This window comes from Rhynchophorus ferrugineus, unplaced genomic scaffold, assembly GCF_030347505.1.
Source record: "Rhynchophorus ferrugineus isolate W39M unplaced genomic scaffold, kcgeb_rfMv2 rfM5, whole genome shotgun sequence".
In the NCBI taxonomy this organism is placed as follows: Eukaryota; Metazoa; Arthropoda; class Insecta; order Coleoptera; family Curculionidae; genus Rhynchophorus; species Rhynchophorus ferrugineus.
In genome coordinates this window covers 10,738,878-10,750,694 of record NW_027472584.1, presented here as the reverse complement: position 1 = coordinate 10,750,694, position 11,817 = coordinate 10,738,878, and the positions used below count along the sequence as shown (strand labels likewise).

Here is an 11,817-nt window from a genome sequence, read left to right as displayed (position 1 = left end):
ATATGACGGCCCAGCATCGTCATAAGTTTTTAAAAGTGTTTAATTAGCTTCGGAAGTAGATTTCTCAAATCCGATAACGAAAATAATAAATATCGAATTCATATTGAGTGTTCCTGAAATGTGTCACTTATTTTATGTAGAAAACCGTCAAAAATATTGAATTTTACGGTTTGGTTAGTTATATTCTAACAGTGCATCGGAAAAATGGTACACTTTTCAAGCTATCATAGAATTGCTCCAATTTTTGCTGTGCCGCAAAATTATTTGAGTTCGATGCTTCTGCCAGTGCATTTAATATATATTTCTGGTGACGTCAGCAACATTTCATCAACCTCTAATTGTTACATTGTAAAAGCAATAAACATCAAAACAACGTTGCTGGTTGGTACTCCTAATATAATTATATTATGAATATGTTATAGTATAAAGCAATAAATAATAATAGATTATAATTTGTGTTGCGAACTATCGACTGAAATCGACTATCGACTGTTTAGTAATTGACTACATTTTGCTATCGACTGCCACAGTCACTATTTTTGGTTGGACTGATTTTGTTGCTATTTACTATCGACTGCTTCAGTCTTGTACTTTTGGTTACTATTTTTTGTTCTATTAGTTTCATTCGACTGATTTTTAACGTTCTGGCTCTGTCGTCCTAGCCGCGACCTTGACAAAAATATACCAAATTTACTTACATAGATTTATATATAATATATATTGCTTTATGGTATTTTTGGTAGTTTGCTTGTAAATAAAATTACATTGTATATTAATATAACAGCACTTTGGAACGATATTTTTCAAGATTGTTAATGTAATAGGGTAAAAGGATTAAAATTATGATTGATAAATAGTAAAATATTTTTATGCCAATAGTAGGTAATATTTCGATTACTCTCTCGATTTTTGTCAAAAAAAGATTTCCATCCAATAATAAATAAAGCATTTACTTTATTTAAAAAAGCTCTAGTAGTTATTTTGGGATCATTATGTCATGAATTAGTTTTTTTTCTATGATTAGGTGTATGTTTAAGTTCTAGTGTATTGTCTATATTTATTATATTATTATTATTTGAAAATAGCAATTAAAATATTAAATTACGATAAAACAGATATGGGGTATGATTAATTTTCATAAAAAAATTCCATTCATTTTTACAGATCCACACAACATTCAGATATGAAAGTAATTCAACTTCGTTTAAAATGAAATTATTATATACATGTTAATAGTAATAGTAATTAGGAATAGGTAATATTAATAGGAATATCTACATCTCCGTCTAACTTATAATACCATTGGAATATAAAAACACATAAAATTAACTGCTTCAAGCAACTATATCCGTCCATTCTTTTCTCACAAATTATACAGGAGAGAGAGAGAGATTTTCGTCTAATATCACGAATTGAACAAAACAGTCGAACCATGCATTTGACTGAATATAGTAATTATTCTGTTTCGACTGCCTGAGTCGATAGTTCCAAACGCTAGTTATAATTAAATGACAGATTAATCACATAATATTATCTAACGCGTCTTAGCAAGTGAAATATACATTATATAAGTATGTATTAATATAAATATAGAATTATGTAATATATACCGTGCAGTGTCGGTCAAGAATACTACTGCGGTAGCTCTTGCCTGTCGTAGGAGGCGACTAAAAGGAGTGTAACATCCCCTTAACATCCACTCTGTCCATCTAAAAATCTGACACAAACCGAGGGGATAAATGATATAGAGATAACAAGTATCTCTAATAGGGTATCCATTTTAAACGAAACCTATCAACATATTTTGTGGTCTGACGTTGATTGAGTACATGTTAACCATATAGCCGTAAAAACGCATCAGGGAGATTTACTTATTACATACAAACAATCTGGAGCATTCACGGCATATTAACATCCAAAATAAAAACTCTGAACCATCACCAAAAACTACATCAGCCCCTATGTCTTGCCTGACTTTCAAGCAAACACAAAGGGTGAGTCTATACTACATTATACTACAATCGATATCAACAAGATACATGTTAAGGAGTCATTCTAAAAAACTGCAATATAATGGAGTTTCTTAATTGAAGCAGTGGGCTACGAAATAACTTGTTAACGAACGAAAACATTTAAAAAATCTACAAAATGATTTTGAATGGCCGTAAATTGAAATTGAATAAAATAGCAGACACACTAAAGATATTAACTGAACTTGTACGTCATATCATTCACGAATATTTGGGTATGAAAAAGCTCTATGCAAAGTGGGTGCCGCGCGTGCTCACTTTTGACCAAAACAACGACGGGTTGATGATTCGGAGCTGTATTTGAAGATGATCAAGCCTAATAAATCCGAGTTTTTGCATCGATATGTGACAATGGATGAAACATGGCTCCATCATTTCACTCCGAAGTCCAATCTACAGACATGTGAGTAGACTGCACACGATGAACCTGCTCTAAAGCGTGGGAAAATGCAACAGTCGACTGGTAAGGCTATGGCGTCTATATTTTGGGATGCGCATGGAATAATTTTCTTTGACTACCTTGAAAAAGGAAAGATAATCAACAGCGACTATTACGTAGCGTTATTGGACCGTTTGAAGGACGAAATCACCGAAAACAGTCGCATTTGAAGAAAAAGAAAGTGCTGCTTCACCAAGACAATGCACCGTATCACAAGTTAGTGAAAACGATGGCAAAAAATCCATGAACTGGGCTTCGAATTGCTTCCTCATCCACCGTATCCTCCAGATCTGGCCCCCAGAGACTATTTCCTGTTCTCAGATCTCAACAGAATGGGAAGAAATTTTCGTCGAATCAAGAGGTGATCGACGACACTAAGGCCTATTTTGAAACAAAGGACAAATCGTACTACAAAAATGGTATCGAAAATTTGGAGGGTCGCTATAATCAGTGTATCACCCTTGAAGGGAATTATGTTGAATAAAAAAAATAATTTTACCAAAAAAAATGTGTTTGAATATGGTAGGCCGGGGACTTTTCGATTGACCTGTTAGGCTGACAAATGGACACCGTAAATGTTATTTAAATTATAGGCATATTATATAGGCGTTTTATTGATGTTTTATTGCCGCCTAAAGCCATTAAAATGTATTACGTCAGCAGTCGAAATATCATCATATAGATTCATTGAAACAAAGCATAGCGCCAAAACAAAGTTTACCAGTTTACAACCTCTAATTATTATCACTAATGTCTTAAAGAATTATGCAGACGTTTGCCAACATGGCCCATCAGTACCAACTTATATCGATTACATGTTCCAACGCATCAGACAGCATTCTATATATTTTTAACTATGATAAAATACAAAGGAAAATCCGCTCCAAGTTTAAAACGAACTTTACATTTTTAGAAACTCTGCAATTGGTAATATTGACTAAACTATGAAAAATACTCATGCCTACAAATTCAATCAACAGATCTATTCGGATTTCTGCATCTACGCACCAAATAAGGCATTTCTTCAGAAATATTTCTTTCCATTTGCCAGTATATTTACATCATGGTTACTCTAATATCGCTGGTTGTGAGCCTGGTTTATTTCTTAACTCGTTGAAAATGTGTGATAGAACCACACAAAATACATGCCTTGCCTTAATTAAAATACAAATCACAAAATACAATCTAGCCTATATATAAAATATGAAATACAAAATATTTTTAAGTCGCATATTTAAAATATAAAATACAATATATAGTATTTTAACTATATTTATTAAAAATACAAAATTCAAGTTACAAAATACAGTCAGGTGGTAGGTTGTGTATATATATAATAGGACTAATCTTCTCCAGCTTATTAATCAGTAAAAGAAGAATTTATTTTCAAGAAAAATACATTTTTAAATGTAGTCTCAGACAAACAGCCTCTTCTTGGAAAATGAACAAAACCTGCTCACGATAACAATTTTTCTACAGGTCCTGATGAGCACAAACTTGTTAAGTGAATTTGAGCATCAATCATAACATTCGTACGAATAAACTTGATTAATATACAGAAGTTTCATGTTATCGTTTAACAAGGTTCCTCGATTGATTACCAATGTCTATCGCTATGTAACTAATGAAGAACTGCACGATGACCTGGAAATCAAATGAATTTGCGAAGTTGTCCAAGATTTCACCTTGAAACACGAAAGAAGATTACTAAATCATACTAACGTGGAAGCAACACAACTGCTGGACAGCGCGCAGGATGTCAGGAGATTGAAACGAACAAAACCATACGAACTTATATAAAGTGTATACATTTAGTGTAAACTATAGCTATAAGTTAATAATTAATAAATAATTATAATTTTATAATTGAGGAATACATACTGATGTATTTTCTCGCCCTCGTCTTGCTCGTTAATTAATCCAAGTACATAGGAAAAGTAGTAATAAATTAATTGTAAATTAAGATTGTACTAAGCGGATCTAATAAGGATGTTATAAAAAAAAATGTTATCGTTTAAGTATGAGAATGACAATTGACCAGATACATGACAATTTGGTGTACGGCATATGTGCAGTGTTAGCAAATTTAAGGATTGACTAAATATGTCGGTCGCTATTTGGTTTCAAAATCATTAATAATATCGCCAAATGTATTTGAAATACTAACTACAAACTACTTCAGCATCAGGTATTTTCAATACCAATTACAAATTACATTTTTAAGAAGTAATTGAATTAGAAATACCAATTACGTATTTTTACCAAACTAAACTAGATAAAGTATTTTTCAATCCATAAATACCAAATATATATATACAAGTTGTAGCTGTAATTTTTTAAAAATGAAATAGAACATCAAAACTTACTTATTTATAATTATTAGAAAACAATTAAATATAACTAATTATTCAATTCAAATTTATAATAAATCGCTTTGTAGGCAATAAAAATATTCGCCCTGCTATAACTTTAAATTGATATTGTTCCTAATAAATTTGTTTCCATTTTTGAAATAATTGCCTTAAATTTATTTATTAAGCGAAATTGCCAGAATTATCATATTGTTTATATTAATTATATTAATACATTATATATTAATACCCAGAGTATGTGAATAATCTATATCTATCTGAAAGTAAACACATTACATACGCATAGATAAAATGTATTGTGCCTACTATTGATTAAAATGTTGCTGCCATCTATAAGAGAGTGTCTATATTATAAATGAGGTAAATAGAGTCCTTAATTTTTAATATAGTATACATTTTATTCATAAATCAATATATCAAAAATCATTATTTAATAATGCCGTCTTGGTGGCGCAGTGGTAAAGGCGACAGGACGGTCCACCTACCACCACCACCACCTCCATCACCTACTGTTGTATGGTCATAAATTTATGTTTGTGATTGTTTAATATTTGTGATTATCCTAGGCAAGAGTGTAAAATCCGACAAGGAAAATGATCCCAGTCACGCCAGTAACCAAGATGGGTAAAACCGAATGTTTTCTGGGATGATTTCTAAGTTGGTCACTCGCCAATCGGTAGGCTTAATGCAGAGGACCGTGGATTCGAGCCCCCGTTAAACTGTAGGTCCAGTCCGGATAAACCCCTAGTTGGTAAAAATATGTATATAATAAAAAATAAAAAATTATTTAATAATATGTTTAAGTGAAATTCGCTATCACAATACTTCCTTAGCAATTATTAATTATTAAGCTATATGAAATTATCACCATTAAACATCTAATAAGGTTAAAAAAATATTTATTGAACAGCAAAAATTGTAAAATTAAATTAAATAGTAATTTATTATTATCATAATTTCAAAATAATATTATGTTTAATATAATTATTACATGTCTAATAAAATATTAATATAATTAATTTTATAAAACTATACACTCTTATTTCAACCTAAACTATTCATCAGTTTTTCATCACATGCAAGGTATATAATTTCACTATTAACTATAGAATAATAAATCAATTTAAATTAACAAACAATAAGGCTTTATTAAAGGAATACATTTTCCAAAACACAAGTAGGTATATGCTCATAAAATAAATCAAAAGAGTGCATGTTTTTTTTGTGAAAATAAACATGTATAACGCTGTACTCCAAACCAAGGTAAATAATTTACACCAGTTAAACGCATTTTGCTATTTTAAAACACACATGTTTCCAAAAAATAATTCTTTCTCCCTAGGGCGTTTGAGAGGTATTTATTGAATAAATTTAGATTTAATTTTTGATAATGGGTAAAACTTGAATAATAAGCCCTACTATTTGATAGACTATAGTGAGTTTTAAAATAGAAGAAATTGAGTATCAAACTTTGCCTTGATCAACAACATCAACTGATCAACTCGATAAATTTTAAAGAATTCGTTTCAGTTTTTGAAGATAAAAAGTTGACTAGTGGATCCCCAGTAAAATTTGTGCCTGTGTCCTTTTTGAATTCAAACTCCAAGCATGTTAAAACAACTGGATGAACCGAAGGCGAATCTCATGAAGCATAAAAATGTGAGAAAAATTGAGGACCTAAAATGCACTCCAATTTATCATACCTCAGTGGAACAGTAATTTTAGTATAAATGTTATATATTTTTATTAAATATGTTAAGAATCTACTTTCAATAAATACAATAATAAAATTCTGTTTTTAAAAATAATCTGAAACATTCATATTTAATCAATTACTTTACAACTTTTTCGATAAATGTTCAATTAGCATAAGTGTAAGAACTATTTAATAATATCCTAATTATATTTATATTTCTCATACGAATAATATGAATATTTAAATTTAGAAATACAGAAGAAAACATATTTTACATTCGGTTTAAATATTTATTTTTATTTTTTAGTTAACATATACTGCTATATATGTTTTCATGAAATATTCTCACTTTGATTCACTAAATATATATATAGAGACGAAATGGCGAAGGTATTTCCATAAAATATTTAAAACTCATTTTTAATTATATGCTAATAGTCAAATTTAACTCACTATATTGCATTAATGTTTAATTATAAATTTATTTATATCAAATTTACAAATACTACAAATATTTAAAACTTTAAAACATACATTTCTATTGCCTAATCTGTTTTTATGTGTTATATTCAATTCATTCTACTTCTAGGCAATATGCTTTAATTAATTAATAATGATATTTATCTGACACATAAATAATTTTAGCCACATAAATAGTTGTAATTCATATATTATCCATAAAGTGGCCAAGGTAATAAAAAATAATTAATAATTAATATACTAAATTAAATTAAATCTGATTATAAATTAATGAGCCAATGAACCAATAATGTATTATTCCAACTTGGTACTCTGAACAATGCAAAATTGTGAAATAAATGGAAATTTATATATTCCAATATAATACATTAAATTCAATAATAGCAATATTCAAATTCTATTTATATGAACTTTATATTTTATGAAATGTATATTACGGAAAAATTGGTTTCTGTATAAAATATTTAAAATCTGCATTTAATTAATTTTTTCTTTTGTATTATATAAGTATTTTGTAATTATATAGAAATTACATTCACATTAGACATGAATGAATATTTGTTTTATTTCCCTAGTCTTTGTATTTGCAAAATTTTCAATACTTAAATAATAATATGTAAAATATGTAAATATACTAAATAATCCATAATATCCAAATATTATTAATATTTCCTCACAGTTAAACGGAATAACGAAATTAATAGTATTGCTATAATATAAAATTAAAGTTGATCCTGGGAAGAGCAGACATCCTGACATTGCAAATTATTATATTTATATGTAATTTTGTGTGTCAATGTATATTTGTTATAGTAAATATGGTATTGTTTATAAAATATCTGTAGCTTCTCTCAACTCTTCTTTACTTAACAAGTTTTGAAATATTGTAAAGAGGCAAAATAAATCTTTAAGTTTTGTTGACGACAAAATCGCGAAGGTTTTTTAAAAATAATATTTCAATAATATATTTAGAAATAATTAAATATTATTAATCATTGCCTTAGGTAAATAGCTTCCAAAATGCATTATAAAATCACAAGTTATGACATCAAATATTTCTAATTTTTTGACCTTATATATTATATTATATATAATATATTTACAAATATATTTCACTTATCTTTATGTCACACTATATTATTATCATATTAATATTTTTCTTCTGCTATGTGAAAAGGTCAAAATAACTTTTTTCAAACAGACCATTGAATATTGAGTGCAATACACGTTATAAACAATACCATATATCCGCATTCTTATGGATTTGGATTTTTATGTTGACCGTAAATATAAGCATACTTATATTTATATAATATATTTATAAATTATAGAACGATGCTTTAATATTAATATATAAGAAATAATAATTAACTGAATTAAACGTTTATTTTCTATATTCTGTATAATATACAATGTTTTAAAAATTGCCTCCACCATTTTGTACTCAATATTTGTTTTAAAATGTATTCTTATACCAAAGTAAATTTTGTATATATCAAATATTAGTATACTGTACTAACGATAAATTTCATTGAATCTATTTAATAGAAAAATAGAATACACAATGGTTTAGACATATTTAGAAAAAAAAATTAATAACTTTTTAGTAAATAAATATGGATAATGAACATATTTATTATGTTTATGATATACATAGCTTTGAAATCATAAGATATTAGCGACAAGCCTTCTACAAAAAAATGCTTGTAAAATTGAATATGAAACAAGCAACATATCTATCATTTTAAATTTTTGTAACTTTCAGAAATATTGTAGATCCAAATTTCCTTACTTAAATATTCAACATTAATATATAAATATAATAGTTAACTAAATGAAATATTTATATATTGTGTACTCTATATTTTAAAGTATATTAAATTGACATTCACCATTTTATCCTGAACCAGCATTTTAAAGTGTATTATGTTTTATACATTATTAAACATTAGATAAGCGAAAACTGTTGAAAAATAAATACTTAACCTAATACTAAATATTAGTCTAAATAATATGTTGTAAAGTAGGCGCGTATTCCTTCATCCTGGTTGCTTTAGTAGTTTAACGCTATATCACTACATTAAAAACTCTTTTCGATGTCATATAGCAATTTTTCAATATCGTAATAGTAATATATTATGCAAACTGCAGTATATCATATATAAGAACACTTGCCTCATGAATATGTTGGAGTCTAAATAATACTGGTACATAGTAACTATGCAGTCTTGATATATTTTACACCGTTTTATCATCAAAATACATATTGAAATATATGTGCTCGAAAATATAGGATTGACAAATCCATCAATGTGTTATAGTACACAATATTAAATATTGTATTTAGTATTTTTTATTTATATACTTAGAATTCTTTTATTTAGTATTATTTCATTTATAACATTCCTGTATACCGTAAATTATAAATATGTTAATTGCAGTGGCGGCTCCTGATAAAAATTTTTAGTTCAACGCTATATCTCTACATTAAAAACTCTTTTCGATGTCATATAGCAATTTTTTAATATCGTAATAGTAATATATTATGCAAACTGCAGTATATCATATATAAGAACACTTGCCTCATGAATATGTTGGAGTCTAAATAATACTGGTACATAGTAACTATGCAGTCTTGATATATTTTACACCGTTTTATCATCAAAATACATATTGAAATATATGTGCTCGAAAATATAGGATTGACAAATCCATCACTCCAGTTATTTGGACAAAATAATGATCTGCATTGAGATATCGAAATTGTTACAATCAAACCGACAGAAAGCAATGTACAAAATGTATACAAAATTACTATATATTTAGGATTTATTCTTTAGAAATATATTTTCTATAAATTTAGGAAGCATACAGATATACTAGCCAAAAATGAATAAAATAATTTCAATGAATCATGATAATTTATAATAATGTACATATTTCCAAATATTTTAATTTGCCTCCGCCATTTTGTCCTCAATATATATTCTGAAAATATTTTATAAAAAAGTTAATTTATATAAAACGAAATTATGCAACTACTATTTTTGCTACGATAATATAAATACTATAATCAATAAAAATACCAAAACTAGAAACTTACATTTCCTTAAAATCTGACATACTTAAATAATTACCTAATGTATTTCAGCTTAAACATCAACAACTACACAGTTATGATAAAATTATTTAATAAATCTCACCGATTAATGACTATACACTAATTATTTTGATATAATACTTGGTGTTGAACAAGGGAAAAAATAAAAGATTTTTTATTTTGCAGTTGCATGTTGTTATTTTAAAAAATAAAAGATTTTTTATTTTATACTTGCATGTTGCATGTTGCTGTTTCTATTAAGAGAAATAAACAAGTGAAAGAGTAACATTATATTCAAGTTTTTATAATCTTTTGATAGAAAATAATTATTTTTATGTTTTTTAATTGTATTTTTTTATTGATTGATTTTTCTTAAAATAGACTTGCATTTAGTTTTTTTTGGTACTTCACTATTAAACCGAAAAGGAAATGGCCACGCATTTTGTTTCTTTTATTTGCGTGTTTTTAATATAACGTTATTATTTTGTCATAACCATTATAACATTTATTTTTTTGAAATATGGCAACATGTGAATTAAAATAACATTTTAATACAGTAACAATAGTAACATTTTAGTATATTTTTATCGAATAAATATAGAATTTTATATCAAAAATACAAAAACCAGTTACTCAAAGTAATAACTTAAGATTGTAAATAGTAATCTAAAAATAGATTTTTAATAACATTTAAAGCCAAATCAGCTGTTTACAAAAACAGCCCGGCTTAAATAAGAAATTCTGCGGTATTAATTGCAGCGTATTGGTTAATAAATAGTCTTCGGTCTTTCGCAACACCGGCTAAGGATTTAATTTAAGGATGATAACGTAAATAATAATGTTAAAAATGACCTCACCTAATGTCTTATACTATGGTTTCCTATATTCCTCAATTTAATTCCAGTTTAACGATAATATAATCGGTCCCAGAATATTTTTTATATCGGTATTTAATTAGTCCTTACAAAATTACATAATTAAGGGAAATCGGCCTCTGAAATATTGCACTATTTGAAATACATTATGATAAAATAATATGAACTCTTGACATATACACAATATTTATTTACTAATAAGGTGTTGAGGCATAATTTGCATTCTTGTGATAAAACATTCGCCACTTGCTTCACTGATGTTGAAGATATTCATCTACTCCTCACTCTGTGCTATAAAACTTCCCATAACGATTCAGTTATGTTGAGGTCTGTCCAGGAAAGGTGTTTGATGATTTTCTGATACTCCTCAATTTCAGACTAAACTTTTAAACTGTGTATATCGCGCATTATCATTTTGATTTATGGTTGGTTTTGACAAATTATGCTAGTCATAGTAAGAAGTTAATTATTGAGCATGTCGAGATATTCATGCACAGTAATCTGAACAGTGATGTGAATGAGACAACCAGTTGAATACCACGATATTACCCCAAATCATAACGGAACGTTCCCCATGCTCGCCTATAGCAGTTCAAAAGAAAAGAAAAATTAGAAAAGTCAAAATTAGTTTTTTCATTCAACATAATTCCCTTCATGGGTGATACACTGATTTTAGCGACCCTCCAACTTTTCGATACCATTCTTGTAGTACGATTTGCCCTTTAAAATAGGCCTCAGTTTCGGCGATAACCTATTCATTCGACGAAAATTTCTTCCCAGGGAGCATTCTGTTGAGATCTGAGAAGAGGAAATAGCCGCTGGGGG

General features: G+C 27.8%; 1 long non-coding RNA gene across 1 annotated transcript; it reads left to right on the top strand.

Moving 5' to 3' along the window:
- The first annotated feature begins 5,293 nt into the window (after positions 1-5,293).
- Positions 5,294-5,635, top strand: LOC143197546 (uncharacterized). The gene is made up of 2 exons (XR_013006016.1): positions 5,294-5,355; positions 5,408-5,635. It is a non-coding gene; the product is annotated as an uncharacterized LOC143197546 (long non-coding RNA).
- Positions 5,636-11,817: the final 6,182 nt, after the last annotated feature.